Here is a 17,394-nt window from a genome sequence, read left to right as displayed (position 1 = left end):
GAATTAAAAACTTTGAGTGTTATTTTTGACAATTTTTTTTCGCTTCATTCAACCATTAGCATTGTGCATTATATATCGATATTTAATACACATTTGTTTTGTCGTTCATATTTGGTTTAATTAAAAATAAAACCTAAGTCTTTCAATTCTTCCAAGTTGTACCTTCATAAAAATTCTTGATAGATTAATGAACTTTAAGAATAGTTGTGCGCAAGCTAGTTAGACACTAGGCAAAAAGTATATATATATATATATATATATATATATTTTAAAGAAAACATGAAGGTCAGGGCAGTTAAATGATAAAACTACAATCCATGTTCCATCCATCTGTGAGATGGAAACCTACCCTGCATAAAACACAGCAGAAAAAATGGATTTAAACAGAAGGTGTACAGCTCTTAGCTCTAGGATCATCACTTTCAAGTGCAACTCCATTGGGGTCTTCTCTAAGTAAGAGGGCAAGAACATTGAGTGAAGTCCATGACTTAATCACATGGCTACTAGAATCACCCAATGTAATAGCAAGTACAGCATCAAACCCACCTGCCCCTGGCACTCAGCCAACAAAACTCCTTCTGTTTCCATGGTTGCATTCAAAAGCTCAGTTTGCGACTTTGGTTCAATCTGCATATACCCAACAATTGAATCTAGTATTCCTTTAATTTGTACTATTTGAACCGAAATGTTTTGATACGTTGAGAGTACGAAGTCCTATTTGTTGCTTTGAAGACTCTCCATCTATGAAGAGTAATGGAGATAAAATGTTTTTCTGGAAAAAGAAAGTGAAAGGGACTTACTGGAACACCTGCAGCTTTCCCCATTTGCTTCATACAATTTCGTATTTTGAGCATGGCATCTCTTGCTCCTAACAATGATTTAACAATTGGTTGTTGGCTTGGTTCAGTGGCTTGTTCTATCCACTACATATATCAAGTTTTAACATTTTAAGGCCAATCAACAGAATCATGGATAAAAGTAGTAAATTCGTATACACAGACAAAAACAATACAAAAACAAACAACCTTCTATCGTCCAGGAGGTAGGAGTTCTTATTTGTCCCATAGAGTTTGTGGACACCACAAATAAAAAAATATTAATTTTATATCTCGTTAACTTGTGGGTCGAGTAGTTTACAACTACTTAGACTGTTGGATTATTTACTTTGTGAAGGCCCAAGGCCCATTAGGGCTAAATCAAACTTTTTTTAAATAATCTTGCGGCCACCAGTTTTATGATGGTATTACGCAAACCGAGATATTAAAACATCAGAAGAAAATTAGAGTTTTTGACCTTCCGACCAGTAGCATTTTTCAGCCATTTGGGGATCGATCCGTGGTCCCATGGAGCTGAATTTTGAAAACGTGTACGTGAGTCTTCATTCTGGATGGTGGAGATTTGTTTGGAGCTACCTACAGTCAGATACCGTAGATAATAGGTTACCACTTCAAGTGAGACGTTTCTAATTTTATTCTTCTCAATTTGTTACCGTTTGTTGTCAAGATTGCTAATCTTGAGATATTTATTGTGTATGCCTCTAGTTGTGATTAGGGAGAACTCATTGTAACCCATTATTGATTATAGTGAAGATTTTGACTTCGTCGGTAGTTTTTTATTCCTCACATTGAGGGAGGTTTTCCACACGAAAATTGCTTGTGTTATTATTATTGTTGGTAGTTATTTTTATTCTATTAGATTTACACAAGAATGAGATAATTGATCCGAAAATATAGTGTTTATCCCAACAAAGTGATATCAGAGGCAGGTTGAGTTAATTGGGTTTGCCTTGTGTTGAATATGTATACTAGTTCGACTAAGATGGTTACCCTTAATAGGTCAAATTATTAAGTTTGGAAAAGAAAGATGGAAGATATTTTATATGTAAATGATTTGCATCTTCGAGTTTTTTCTGAGCCCAATGATAAACTGATAAAGAATGGGAATTATGTCATAGAAAAATGTGTGGGATTATGAGACTATGGGTAGAAGATAATTTTCTAAACCATATTGGTGAAGAAACTCATGCACGAACTATGTGGAACAAGCTTGAGTCGCTATGTGCCCCTAAAACCGATAATAATAAAATGTTTATGATCAAACAAATGATGGCGTTGAAGTATCAAGATGGAACACCCATGTTAGATCACGTGAATACATTCCAAGGGATCATTAATCAGTCATCTAGGATGAATATCAAGTTTGAGGATGAGATACATGGGTTATGGATCCTTGGTACATTGTTGGGCTCGTGGGAGACATTTAAAACTTCCTTATCGAACTCAGCCCCAATTAGTGTACTAAGTATGGACTTCGTAAAAAGTAGCATATTGAACGAGGAGATGAGAAGAAATTCACAAGGCTCTTCTTTACAATAAAATGTTCTTGTTACTGAAAGAAGGGGGAGGAGTAAGAGTAAAGGTCCGACGGAGAAAGACAGGAGCAAAAGTAAGAGTGGTCAGTTTGCAAATGTTGGGTGTCATTATTGTCATGTGAAAGGGCATATAAAGAAGCATTGTCGAAAATTTAAAAGGGATAATAAAAATGATAAAGGCAAAGAAAAGAAGAATGATGATGACAATAATGCAAACACAATTATTGTAGCCACTGAAGATTTTTACATCTTATTCGACGGTGATGCTATAAATCTTGCTATACAATAGAGCAGTTGGATGATTGACAGTGGTGCCTCAGTTCATGCTACATCAAAGAGAGATTTCTTTGTATCCTATACATCTGGTGATTTCGGCAGTGTTAGGATGGGAAATGATAAATCAACAAAAGTAGTTGGCATCGAAGATGTACACTTGGAAAACAAGAATGGTTCTAAGCTGATTTTGAAGAATATGAGGCACATTCCTAATATTCACATGAACTTGATTTCTATAGGTAAGCTTGATAATGAAGGTTACTGCAATACCTTTTATGATGGTAAATGGAAGCTCACTAAAGGCTCTATGGTGGTATCTTTATTTGACCATATTCTATTCGAAACTTCTGATCCCAAAGGAACACATGGTATGAGGTTCAAAATATGTACAACTGTATTCAATGCTTCATCCCAGAATGATTGTGATAACTGTGACTCTAATAGCAAGCATCTCATTCTCTCAACTAGTGTTCTGTTCATTCTACCTACGTGTCTTTGGCTGTAAAGCTTTTGTTCATGTTCCTAAAGATGAAAGATCGAAACTTGATGAAAAGACTAGACCATGTGTATTTCTTGGCTATGGACAAGATGAGTTTGGTTATAGATTGTATGATCCAGTACAGAAAAAGCTCATAAGAAGTCCAGATGTTGTGTTTGTTGAAGACCAAACGACACTAGATATTGAGAAGACAAATAAAACAGAGTCTGAGCACAGTGATGATCTGATTGATTTAGTTCAGTTTCTTTGACACCGCCTTTTATACAGATAGAAAATGAGGTCCATAATGATCAATTTATTGATACAGATGAGAGTTCTAAACAGGTTGAGGCAGATAACAGTGTTGAGGAATAGTTGTTAGAAACAGAAGTTCCTACAGATGTTTCACTCAGAAGATCTGTCAAAGATCAACGTCCATTAACAAGATATTCAGCTAATGAATATTTATTATCGACTGATGGGGAAGAGCTTGGGAGTTATGAAGAGGCCATAGAAGATGAGCATAAAAGAGAGTGGATTGATGCCATGAAAGATGAGATGAAGTCTTTACATAAAAAACCACACTTTTGAGCTTGTGAAATTGCCTAAAGGAAAATCTGCACTGAAAAATAAGTGGGTTTGTAGAGTGAAACAGGAAGAACATACCTCAAATCCGTGTTACAAAGCGAGATTGGTTGTCAAAGGGTTCAGTAAGAAGAAAGGTGTCGACTTTGATGAAATTTTTGCTCCAGTTGTTAAGATGTCTTATATACGTGTAGTTCTGGATCTGATAATTAGTCTTGACTTAGAGGTTGAGCAGATAAATGCTAAGACTGCATTTCTTCATGAGACTTAAATAAAGAAATCTACATGGAACAACCAGATGGTTTAGCAGAAAGACAAAGAGCATCTGGTGTGTAAATTGAAGAAAAGCCTTTATGGGTTGAAACAGACACCGAAGTAGTGGTACAAGAAGTTTGAGTCAATTATGGGGGAATAAGGCTACAAAAAGACTACTTATAATCATTGTGTTTTTGTCCAAAAATTTTCTGATGATGATTTTTTTGTATTATTGCTTTATATTGATGACATTTTGATTGTTGGCAGGAATGTATCAAAAATTGACAGGTTGAAAAAAAAATTGAGCAAATCCTTTGCCATGAAGGATTTGGGGTCAACAAAGAAAATTCTTGGAATTTGAATAATTCGAGATAAAGCTTCCAAGAAATTGTATATGTCACAGGAGCAATACTTGGAGAAGGTGCTTGAACGTTTCAACATGAGTAAAGCGAAATCGATAGTTTTCCTTTATCCAGTCACTTTAAACCGAGTAGCAAACAGAGTCCTTCTACAAATAAAGATAAGGAAGATATGAGCAAGATCCCTTATGCTTCAGTAGTTGGGAGCTTGATGTATGTCATGGTATGTACTAGACCTGATATTGTTCACGTTGTTGGTGTTGTTAACCGTTTTATGTCCAATCTAAGAAAACAACATTGGGAGGCAGTCAAGTGTATTATGAGATATTTGAGAGGCACTTCCAGTTTGAAGCTCACATTTGAAGGTGGAAAGCAAGTACTTGTTGGGTACACTGATTTAGATATGGTAGGAGATCTAAACAATAGAAAGTCTACTTCTTGTTACCTAATGACATTTGTAGGTGGTGCAGTGTCTTGGCAGTCAATGTTGCAGAAGTGTGTTGTACTTTTTAAAACTGAAGCAGAGTATATTGCAGCAGCAACAGAGGCTTGTAAAGTGATGTTGTGGATGAAGTGCTTTATTCAGGAGCTTGGCTTCAAGCAACAAAGATATGTGATATACAACGATAATCAGAGTGTTATTCATCTTGGTAAGAATGCTACATTTCATTCCAGAACAAAGCATATAGATGTGAGGTATCACTGGATGAGAGATGCTTTGAATGATGAATTGTTTGAGCTTGAGAAGATATATGTTGATCATAATGGATCCGATATGTTGACGAAGAATCTACCGAGAGAGAAGCTAGAGTTTTGTCATTCTGTCGCAGGAATGACAAGTTCCTTCACAAAGTGAAATAAGGGGAGTTTTGTTGGGTTATTTACTTTGTGAAGGCCCAAGGCCCATTAGGGCTAAATTATTATTATTATTATTTTTGGAAAAAAAAACCTTGCATCCCCTGGTTTTGTGATGGTATTACGCAAACCAAGAGATTAAAACCGCAAAAGAAAATTAGAGTTTTTGGCATTTCGACCAGCAGTGTTTTTCAGCCATTTGGGGATCGATCTGTGGTCCAATCGAGCTGAAATTTTGACAGTGTGTTCTTGACATGAGAGACTTCAATTTGGACGGTGGAGGTTTTGTTTAGAGCTACCTACGGTTAGATACCATGGGTAATTGATTGCTACTTCAAGTGAGACGTTTCTAATTTTATTCTTCTCAATTTGTTGCTGTTTGTTGCCAAGATTGTTAATCTTGAGATATTTGCTGTGTATGCCTCTAGTTGTGATTAAGGAAAACCCATTGTAACCCAGTATTGATTATAGTGGAGATGTTGACTTCGATCCGTAGTTTTTTACTCCTCACATTAATGAGGTTTTTCCACGTTAAAATTGCTTGTGTTATTATTATTGTTGCTAGTTAATTAGCAACACAGATTTCACAACTTCTTAGAGTTCACGACTCCACTCTTTGCCCCAAATGCCCCTTCAAATTTTATCTTACTTCATTGCATCAACGGAAGCTATTCTATAAGCATCCTTAAAATGATTTAGGGGAGATTGAGAAGTACTTTCTTTGATCGAAGTGTACTACATTTACTTATGATGCATTTATACACATTCCATTGTTCTACTGCAAGTTTTCTTAGTAAATTTAGTAGCTTTTTGAGAGCGAGATTTGCTTCCGACAACTTACTCCATGTTTCTTGAGATTTCAGAGGGTCAAGCGTTTGCCACTTTTTAACAGCACCTACCATAGATGGTGTGGATGATCCTCCTGCTCCTGGTTCCCCTAATAACTGATCCAAAGAAAAGAAAAAAAAGGAACATAGAAGAAAGATAGTCTCAGAGGATAGGTATCCATTAAATATCTTTAGAACAACCTGCATAATATAAAGAAAGTTTTGCTCACAAGATTCATTAATGGAGGCAAGGAAAACTCAGTCCTCTCATGGTCCCACTTTCCTTTTAAGATATCCACAACGACCTCTTCTAGTGGTCCTTGAACTGCTGCCTGCAATTATACAAAAGATAAAAGAGACAATACAAGTTCAGGAAGACATTCACGATGTTTGAAATTCTCATAAGCAGAAGATGTGTACTGCAATTTCAAAATAGGAGAAAACTCATAGTGAGATGCTCATGAGAAATTTAAGAATGAAAGAACAACAAAGCCCAATATAATATTTCCCTTCTAAATTTGATTTTATATTCGTTGAAAGAGTCTCCCTACATTCCCACTCTTTCATTTAACAATGTACACTGAGAAGTACTATACTCAATATTAAAAACCCAATAATTAAGATTAGCCCTTCGAGCACAAACGGTTGAAGTTGTCTCTGTATGGCAATCACTGAGAAAAGAGGGATGACTTCCAAAGAAATACCATAATTGTTTCAAAATGATCTAAGTTATTAACATATATCTAATACTCTAAAGCCATCGGAGTTGGTGAGTCGGGATGTGGAGTCGCGAACTCCACGACTAAAAAAGATCAATTTTATGCTTTATTAACTCTTTACACTATGAGCCTCAGAACTTGCCAACTCCTTAGACTTTACATCACAACTCCTCAGATTTCACCGCTCCACTTCTTGCCCCCAACACCTCCACAGAGTTAAATTTGAACAGCAAAAGAAACCACATTCCAAACTTGTCATCACCAAGACGTTAGCTACTTGGCCCAAATAAAAACGAGCAAAAAGCTCAGAGACTAAAAAGGCTCTAACTTCATTCCATAGAAAACATAAATTAGGGTCAGCCAATGCTGCCACTATCATAGCATTACTGGTGCTTTATGCGAAGCACCATTGTCTTATAAAGCATCCTGCAACCAAACATCAAGTGCTCAGAACATTGAAACAAAGGTTCATGGAGTTTCTTGAACTGGAAAATATATTGGTGCACAAATAATAGAATCCGTTGATTCAAGTCTTTCTCAGTTTGATGGTGCAGTTTGTGGGCAGGCTGACGAGCAATTAAGAATATAGAATAAAGAGAAAAGGAGGAAGGAAAGCTAAATAATGGGTTGTAGATCGGTGAATTACCTGAGCAGTGGCCAGAACATCAGGTGAGAAACGAACATAGCGTTGGCTGCCATAGACAGCAGAACTGACATCAAATCCACTTCCAACTTTTCCCTGTGCAATGCAGTGAGCAGTTTGGGCAATTGCATGCACCATATCAAGATCCCTAATATAATTTTCTTTCTCTTGACCTCTTGATGAGGAAAGATTTACAACTCCAAGATAATTAAGTAGGGTAGCAACAACGGCAGTTGTCATTGCAGCAGAAGATCCTAATCCTGTCTTTGCAACTTCAGGCTTGCAATTTTCACTATTTGATTGTTCAGCATTAAAGGTAATTGATGCAAATGGTGGAAAAGAAACCAGTGATTCTGGTGTCAAAGGAAGTCCACGTGCTTCAATCTATGAAATGGAAACAACTCATTAACATCCATACGATAAACAGTGATTCCATCATAAAAATGAAAGCTCAGTGTCCTAGAAACACATTTTGAAGAAAATAATAAATTGTTGTTCATGGGGAAAAACGGTATTCATTGACTTCATCAGTTAGTGTTAGTTTTACTTAAATGTTTACATATCTTAGAGAGCGGAGAGAATTACAAACAAAGAATAAAAGAATGCGAGATATCATTGTTTATTAATATATATGAAAAAGATACCATATAGGCTAACATCTAAGCTCTATCAAGCACCTGATTCCGATAAGAGTAGAAATCATTACATCCTAAGATTGTGATATCGAGATCTGAAAAGCTAACTCATTTTAAAAATTAGCGACTAAATTTGCAGTATTAATGGTTTTAAGTGACTGAAGAAAATCATACTGGTTTTACCTTGTAGTAGCAACCTGTGTGCAGTGAATCTTTCTTGTTCTTGTCAAATATTCCATGTGCAGCAGCTAAGGAATACTACACAACATGTTCTATAGAAGGGTTCCTTGACTCACTGAAATTATTGACAGTTACAATACCTTTATTAACCTTTATATCATTCATTTCTCTAATTGTCCTTTATTATAATTGTTGATTAAAAGAACAACTCACATTTACTTCTTGAATTAAGATTAAGTTGCATGCATCCTATAGCATATTGCTAACTAAATATTTGATTAAAGACTAGCAGGATAGATGGGACATGGAGCAGGTGGCTTGAAGGCAAGTGAAAAGAAACTGACCTCAAGGAGACGCGCGGAATCATAAAGTTCTCAGGCGATAGTTAATACAGATTTTCTCGAGAGAGCTGTGGTGAGGTCAACTTCACATCTACCAATGCCTGAGGAATAAAATAGACTGTTGTAACATAATGCGATGTGATGATACTCAAGCATGATGATAACCAAATAATTGGTTTAGGGTCAATGGTGCAAAAGTAGAGCCAGTAAAAGCAGTTTTAGATTTTTACTTCAAGAAATCGTGTACATGCTGCATCTCTGAATTTATACATTCAGTGAAGCAAGAACCTTCACAACCAACAACAAGATAGATGCTAAAATATAAAGAAATCGTATATCATAGCAAAGGCAATCAGAATAGCAAAAGATGAATTCAAACACCTTGCTATACTATCAACGAATACCAGGTACAATCATGAAGGAACGTATAACATACCCCATCCCCACTTTCTGGCTCAGTTTGCTGGTGAAATGGTTTCACAATTGCATAAGACCGAGCATTTGAACTGAGTACCAAACCAGCATTTGGCCTCTCCAAAATCAGGTGTCCTCCTGTCAATAATACTTTCCCAGGAGCTGAAGCAACTCTGCAGAAGCATCAAAATTAGAATTGACTTCGCTGTCATGTGTCTAGAGACATCTAAATTTGCTGTAAGTAGTGATGAACTTAATTCATAGTTTTACTGTCGTTATTTATGTTTCAGCTCAGTGTTTCTTTCCATTGTTTTTTTCGGAACTCAACGACACAATTGTACAACCTATAGAATAGAACCTGTTCAAGTAAGGTCGTAGTTTCTTCCCCATGGTTTAAAATGCTTCGATTTTAACATTTTTTTTCAACTGTGCCTGGTTAGCCACCAGATTCACCGTCGTCTGTGAACCCACACCTATACAAATAAAATTTATATACACCAAACTAACCCCTTATACTAATTAGTAGTACAAGTAGCAAGTCCGGGGTTGAACCATAGAAGCCGAATATGGATTTCTCAAAGACAGTAACTTGTAGGAAGTAACCAAAAGGGGGGAATTTTTGTGAGAAATTCTGAAATAAATTGCTAGAGAATAAAAAATGCGCAACGTAAATAAATGCAAAAAACGAATGCAAAAATTTATTAATCGAACAAATACTTAGCTTGAGTAATTACAGTTTAGTTCATTCCTCATCAATTCTATCACAGACTAATCAAAAGATGCATGAGAATATTCGAATTAAAACTTAGCCCACTCGATTAGAATCCTACTTGATAGTCCATAAAATCAAGTTAATTAACAGAAAAACGAGAATCCTTAACCAATCAATCAATCAACAGGCATTAAGATTCAAGGCAAAGCTAAGCCAATTAATTGATTTTCATCGTCTAACCAATTAATTGAGCGAGATTCATCTATGTTAGAAAGTAAATGCTTGCAAATTGGAATCCCAAATTAATACAACAAACTTACTTAACTCATGCTTCTAGGTGACGACTACCTAACGATTACAAATTAGGGCCAATCAAAGCATTCAATTAAACATGCATAGCTTATTTGTCAGGTTATCCCATATATGAAAATTAAAGAATATGCTCAAGATCAATTCTCATAAATTCATAATAAAACTCATAGAATTACAATATGAGTCTCAAGAATTGAATTGGAACCAAACTAAACTAACAAACCCAAGCTATATTCTTACACTTTAGCCTCAAATCATGCTCGAATTCAATAAGTACTGCGATCAAATCTTATAGCTTTGACCAAAATGTTGACGAACCTTGTGTCTACAAGAAAATCGTTAACAAAATTGTCACTTTTCTGGTTCTATATGTTGATGATATTCTACTCATAGGAAATGAAGTAGAATTTCTAGTTGAAGAGGCGGCTTGTTACACAATTCCAAATGAAAGATTTGGGTGAAACGCAGTACATTCTTGGGATCCAAATAGTTCAGAACCGAAAGAAAAGAACTTTATCATTATCTCAGGCATCTTATATAGACAAGATGTTGTCTAGATATCAAATACAAAATTCCAAGAAAGAAATGTTGCCTTTCAGACATGGAATTCATCTATCTAAGGAACAAAATCCTACAACACCTCAAGATGTTGAGATTATGAATCGAATTCCATATGCATTAGCAATAGGGAGCTTAATGTATGCCATGTTGTGTACTCGTCTCGACATATGCTGTGTAGTCGGAATAGTCAGCAGATTTCAATCCAATCCAGGATATGATTATTGGACTGGTGTTAAAAATATCCTTAAGTATCTTCAGAGAACGAGGAATTATATGCTCGTGTATGGTGCTAAGAATCTGATCCTTACTGGATACGCTGATTCTGATTTCCAGACCGATATTGATTCAAGGAAATTAACTTCAGGGTCAGTATTCACTCTGAATGGAGGAGCAGTAGTATGGAGGAGTATCAAACAAAGTTGTATTGCTAACTCCACAATAGAAGCTGAGTATGTAGCTACAAGTGAAGCAACAAAAGAAGCAGTATGGCTCAGAAAGTTCCTAACTGATTTGAAAATGGTTCCAAATATGCACATGTCAGTCACCCTATATTGTGATAACAGTGGAGCAGTTGCAAACTCAAAGGAACCATGAAGCCATAAACGTGGAAAGCACATCGAGCGAAAGTACCATCTTATCAAGGAGATTGTACACAGAGGGGACGTGATCGTCACACAGATCGCCTCACAAGACAACTTAGCTGATCCATTTACAAAGGCCATCTCTGCTAAAGTGTTCGAGCGTCACCTAGTAGGACTAGGTCTACGAGATACTCATAACTAGGGCAAGTGGGAGAATTTATGGGTATCTGATGCCCTAGTTTATTGTATTTATACTTTTGTTTTTCTCTCATTGTACTCAACATTGAATAAATTTATCCAATAGAGTTTTAGTCCAAGTGAGAGTATTGTTGGATTGTATGTCCTTAAACTCATAGTTTGTAAAGTTAAACATATTCTTGTTGGGGTTCATGCCTTAAATCTCGTAGGGTCCTATAGTTTGTAAACATTATATGAACAAACTCTTATGTGATTAATAATATATGATATTTTATTCACTTTGTCTATAAAATATGTGACATTTTAGTTACATTAACCACAAAACCAATAAACTAACATCCAAGGTTATCAGTGTAACTTAAACATGTATGTGGAGACATACAGGTGGATCATGTTTAAGTGATAACCTAAATGGTCTATAGTATATAGATAAGGCTGGGTACCTTATCCTGATGGCACTACGAGCATGGCCTGTTTTGTAAGTGTTACAATTGTTGTAAAGTGCTACAAATGATCTGATCCTAATCATTCATGTATTATACATGCGAGTGGGGATATTCTAAAGGAGTTTGTATAAGACCGGACCACGAAATGTTTAGTCTCATTATATAACACCGTTCATAATAGAGACTTATATTTCACCAGATGACCATAGATAACATGACATGAATCCTTAATGAGTTGTGAACTCCTTGCCTATGAGCATGGTCCTTTGATTTGTATAGGTGAGAGTGGCCAGATCGCCGACTCAACAAGCCTACCATTTTGGGGATTCGTCTGATTGGGGAGCTGAGAACACAACTATACAAGATGAAATTCACTCCTTCCCTAAAGTAGGGGTAAGTAGATAAATTGCTCGCTTAAGAACTAATGTCAGGTCTTAAACAATGTGACGCCACACTCTCTTTTGGCCCGAAAGGGGTTTAGTCATAGTAGGACTATGATCTATTGTTCATTAGAGGGATCAGTGGTACTTAAGAAGTTAGATGTAACTACAGGGGCAAAATAGTAATTTGGCCTAGCTGTACTTACGAGCAATTTGTGAAGGGTCATCATAATGTTGATTGGTTATATCTAATGGACACAGAAATATATCTGTAGTGCAAAGAGTGTAGTTTTTGGTCTTTAGTGGAGTGCCTGATAGTTAACGCATGGTGGATAATGTAATTAAAGAGTTTAATTAATTATTCACGTACTTAATTATTCACGTACCGTTAAAGCTTCAAGCTACAGGTCCATAAGGTTTTATTGGTAGCTCAAAAGGATTTAGTTGAGAATCAGTTCTTGGATTAATTTGAACTGTTCAAATTAATAAGAGGGATTTAATTATATATGATATAATTAAATTGTTTCAATTATATATGATATAATTGTTATAATGTATTTGATACACTATAGTTTAATTGGAGGAAATAAATATTTGAATGAGATTCAAATATATTTTCTATAAATGTGATTCATAGTTGTTAAGTTTAATATAAATATGATTTATATTAAATGCCATAAAAGTGAAAGGCCAGAAGCTATGTGGAACAGAGGAGTGAGCAAGCATGGCTAGACCAATTTCAACCATATGCCTATTCTTTTGTTCGACAGTGCCATTTTGTTGGGGTGGTAAGGACAAGAAACACGATGAATTATGCCAAGTTTGTCTAGTATAGGAGAGAGAGCTTTGAACTCCCCTCCTCCATCATTTTGGATCGATTTATTAGTGATGGAAAATTGATTCGAAATCATAGCTTGAAACTTAAGAATACAGGGTAGAACTTCATATTTAGTTTTCATTGTATAGATCCAAGTGAAATGAGAGAAAACATCGATAAATAGTAAGAAATATCTATCTCTATTTACTGAATTGATCAGGGAAGAACCCCATACATCGGCATATACTAAGTTAAAAGAAGAGAGTGGACGAGAATTAGACACTTGAAAAGGTAAACGATGGCTCTTGGCCATTTGACAATGCTCACAAACTGATACATTTGACTTATTTTTGTACTTCAGTTTGCATTTGGACAACACAGAGTGAACTACTGGAGGAGAGGGATTTCCTAAGCGATGATCCCACAAAGAGAAATCCGTGAGTGTTGAGATGAAGACAGTTGGATGAGATGAGGAATGAACAGATCGTGTAGCCGATGGATTGATAAAGAGCTTGTATAGGCCACGTCAAGTGTGCCCTGAAGGAGTGGACTCTTGGTTTGAAGGTCCTTCACAATAAAAGAGTCATGGAAAAATTCGACATAAGCATTATTATCATAACATAAACGACTATTGCTAATTGGATTTCAGGATATTAAAGATGTGTGAAGAACAGAGTGAAGATAAATTGGAGTGTGCGATGTAGATGGAAGGAAAGAAGAGGAACCATTATGAGAGATGGGAAGGGACTTACCATTTCCTACGACAACTTGTTCACCACCATAATAAGGGACAGGGTGTTAGATGTTGGGCAGGTCAGGGGTCATATGATGAGTGGATCCAGAATCCATATACCAGCCTTCATCGGGGTGATTTGTTGTTGGGACAAGGGGTAGTAATGTAGGATAGCGGCTGAGGTGGGGTTGGTGTGGCTTGAGCAAAATGGGCTTGAGGATGTTGGATGGTTCTTATTTTGGATTGCCGATGTTGTAGCAGGGGTTGTTACAAATTTGGCATTGTGGTCGATTGGAGGATTGGGATGGTTGATGGTTTATTGGTCATGGAGCTCGGGTGGGTGGTCGATGAGATATATAGTTTGTAGCAGGCATAGCAGAGAAAGGCGGATTAGGGAGAATACCTGGAAGAGCTTGAGAAGGTCAGAAAGATGACCTGGTAGTTTGCGGCCAGTGAGGACATCGAGATTGAAGTGAGAGCTGAGCGACATTGGCTTGTATCTGTTGGCGTTGGTCCATAGCAGACTGGGATTCGAGCCAACAGTCATATGTGATGAGGAGGCTGCGGACATCAGCGATAGATGGGCGATCAGTTCTGTTCTGAATGGAAGTCACGAATGGATTGTATTAAGTGCCAAGGCCTTCAAGGATGTATGCAAGGTGGTCACGGTAAGACAGTGGTTCTCCGATAGCAGCAATTCGGCAATGTCTTTTATCTTGGCAAGGTATTGAGAAATGTTGATGCCATCCTTTCGTATCTTCTGAAGTTGAGAATGCAAACCCCATTATTCGGGATGTGGAGGAAGATTCATAGATTATTCGGAGTGCTTCCCATATTTCCAGTGCAAATTCGTAACCAACGATTTCTCTCATCTTATCTTCATTGAGAGAGGAATAAAACCAGCTCATGATTGTTTGGTTGCACTTCTGCCAATAGGAGAAATGGGGATTGAGTTGAGTTTGCTGAGGGTCGAGGTACTTCGGCGACTGAGGATAGGTGCCATCAATGAATCTTTCAAGGCCATAGCCTATGATAAGGTTGAGAAGTTGATTCTTCCAAAGGAGGTAGTTTGAATCATTTAGCTTGACGGTGAGGGATTGGGAGATGTGAGAAAAGTTTGCGACTGGGGGTTGTGGGGAAAGGAGAGTGGGGAAGGGATTAATTGGTATCAGATTTTGAAAAAGGTGATGGTTAGGGACACTGGCATAGTGAGGGTGAAAGGGTCATGGTGGAGGGCCATGTTGCGGAGGGTAGAAAGAATTTCGAGCAAGGGGAGGGGCGCGCCGAGTAGCGGGCGGGGTGAATGACTGAGAAGATATAGATATGGTGGTTGGAGGTAGCACAGTTGGATGTATGCTTAGGTTTGATGTTACTGGTAGGGTAGAATTTTCTTCAGATGTGCCTGAGCTTGACGCCATGAGAAAAGGGCAGGATGCTTTAAATCTTTGATACCATGTAAGGAAGAAGAAGAAAGGGTAGCTAGATGATCGTTGTCAAAGACTATACGATCGTTGAGAGGTGAAGGCTAAATGATTGTTGGGAAAAAAAGATATACGATCGTTGGGAAAAAGGTGAACGATAGGATAAGCGTCTACACGATTAAGGAAAGCATGTAGACGATGGGTAGGAGACTGCACGATTTGGTTGATCGTGTAGGCGACAGAAAGTACACGATAGAAAGTAGACGATAGGGTTGAAGTGTACACGAAGGAGAGTACACGGTAGGATTTAGACGACAAAAGAGATTCATTACACGATTGGTAGAGAGCATAAACGATAGAAGAAATTGATTAAGACGATCGACCTTCACAACTAGTATCGCTCGTCATGTAACGTTATTTATTAGCATAAAAAAGCCACATGGTAGATTGTTAATGGTCTATAATAACAACCATGAAAGAGAAAATATACATTTAGCCACTGAATAGTGGAACCTGAAGCAGAGAAGGAAAAATGCAGAGAAAACGAATAAAAATCTGTTGTATTTCTTTAGTAACGTTGCACTCATTTTATCAAAAAGAGTGGATAAATTCACTCCAATTGGGCTGAGGAACAAGAGGCTGGCTGCTGGAAATAGGTTTCCTGAGGAAAGCTTGTGCATCATCTCAAAATCCATTTTCCCTTCACAAATTCACTCCAATCTGAGTTCCACCACTCAAATTCAAGGTTAAGAATAGTAAAGAATATCTTTTGGTGGTTCATTGTTGAATTGGAGCTGGAATCACGTGAAGAGCAATTTGGAATTGGGAGAATTGATCAAAGGTATGTAGTTTAGAAACCCTTTTATGAAGTTTCTGTTTAAGCATGCCTTTAGAACTCAAATTAAATGTAATTAGAATGCTTATTGATTCTGTTTACTTCCATTGCATGCTAGTAGATCCTAACAAGTCTATCACCTTCTTGTGGCTTCGTTCCTATAACATATACATTATTAGGCTCATAACATTATTCATATGCCCTTGTCTAATGCATGACTCTTCCTTTCCCAAAATCTTAAACTACTAATCCAAGGGGTCTGTAAGCCTCTCCTACTTGTGTCTGCCTTGTAATAAGAAGAGGTCCCTTGATTAGTTACCTTAGCTCCCTTTTGAGCTTAACATAATACTTAACTTAACATTATCACATATCTTCATCGCATCGTTATTGAGTTCATCACATCCCTTAAACTTAACCATGTTACCTCTTCCTGACTAGAGACTGCCTACCCTCTCTATGGGTGCTCTATGGTCGTAAAGACATACCCTTCTATTCCTATGCGTCAAACAACCCTCGCATGCCTTACTTCACACCTATGTGCATCGTCGCACACCTGGACAAGTTAGTTGCTTGCTTACTCTTTGTATGCATAACATTAGTTCAGATTTCAACTTTTAAAACTTCATAATTCTATTTTCAGTCATTCATTAACTAAATCTCCTTTTAATAAAACTTACTAAAAAATTCTTAACTATCTCACCTTAGAATCTGAGCATCAAAACCTTTTTATTCAGCTGAAACAACTTCTCAAGTCTCCTTAAACTTGCTCAGAATTTCTTCAGCACCTTCAATGCCTCAACAAACACTCACACTTCTCTTGGACGTAAGGAAATTTGGCAAAATAGTCTCCTTCTTTGTTAAGCCTATTTGTATTTAGGATTTTCATGGTAAGTTTGCTTAATTAAGTGTCACCTGTTCATTAATTCTTAGTTAACCCATTCTAAAGCTGACACTTAGCTCACTAATAAAGGGTAGAAATGCATGTTATTACAGTGCTAAGTTCTTAAACAATGTTGGATTGCGCTAATAAAATATGTTAGATTGCGTCCAAAAAGCATTAAATTCATAACATTGCGGTCGCATGCGTTCATCGCATAGAAACCATTGATTTTTGTATTTTTATGCAGAATATGCGTTGACGCAAGGCAGAAAGAGCGATCACAAGAAATCAACGGACAAGCGCAACATCACCACAAGGCTTTGCGGTGATTTGTGTTCGCAAAAATCTGCTCAAGAAGGGTTTCTGCATAGAGTCGACACAACTTGGTGGGCATATCTAGGTGAAAGGAATAATTAATCACGATGGGACAGAAAGCTGATGATGATCGAATCTGAATTAAGTTGACAGCTGCTAACGATAACAAGTACATTGAGCTTTTTTTGGTAACAAATATTCGGTGCATCAGTTAGGAAATTAAAACCATCTCATCTATGCAATCATAAGAGAGAAGCCACCTTTC

The 17,394-nt window shown here is 37.0% G+C and overlaps 1 pseudogene; it reads right to left on the bottom strand.

The window, feature by feature from the left end:
• Positions 1-379: 379 nt before the first annotated feature.
• Positions 380-9,328, bottom strand: LOC120081060 (annotated as a pseudogene).
• Positions 9,329-17,394: the final 8,066 nt, after the last annotated feature.

The sequence above is a fragment of the Benincasa hispida genome, chromosome 7 (genome assembly GCF_009727055.1).
Source record: "Benincasa hispida cultivar B227 chromosome 7, ASM972705v1, whole genome shotgun sequence".
NCBI lineage: Eukaryota > Viridiplantae > Streptophyta > Magnoliopsida > Cucurbitales > Cucurbitaceae > Benincasa > Benincasa hispida.
The sequence above is the reverse complement of the archived record's forward strand: the minus strand, read 5'-3'. Positions and strand labels throughout refer to the sequence as shown.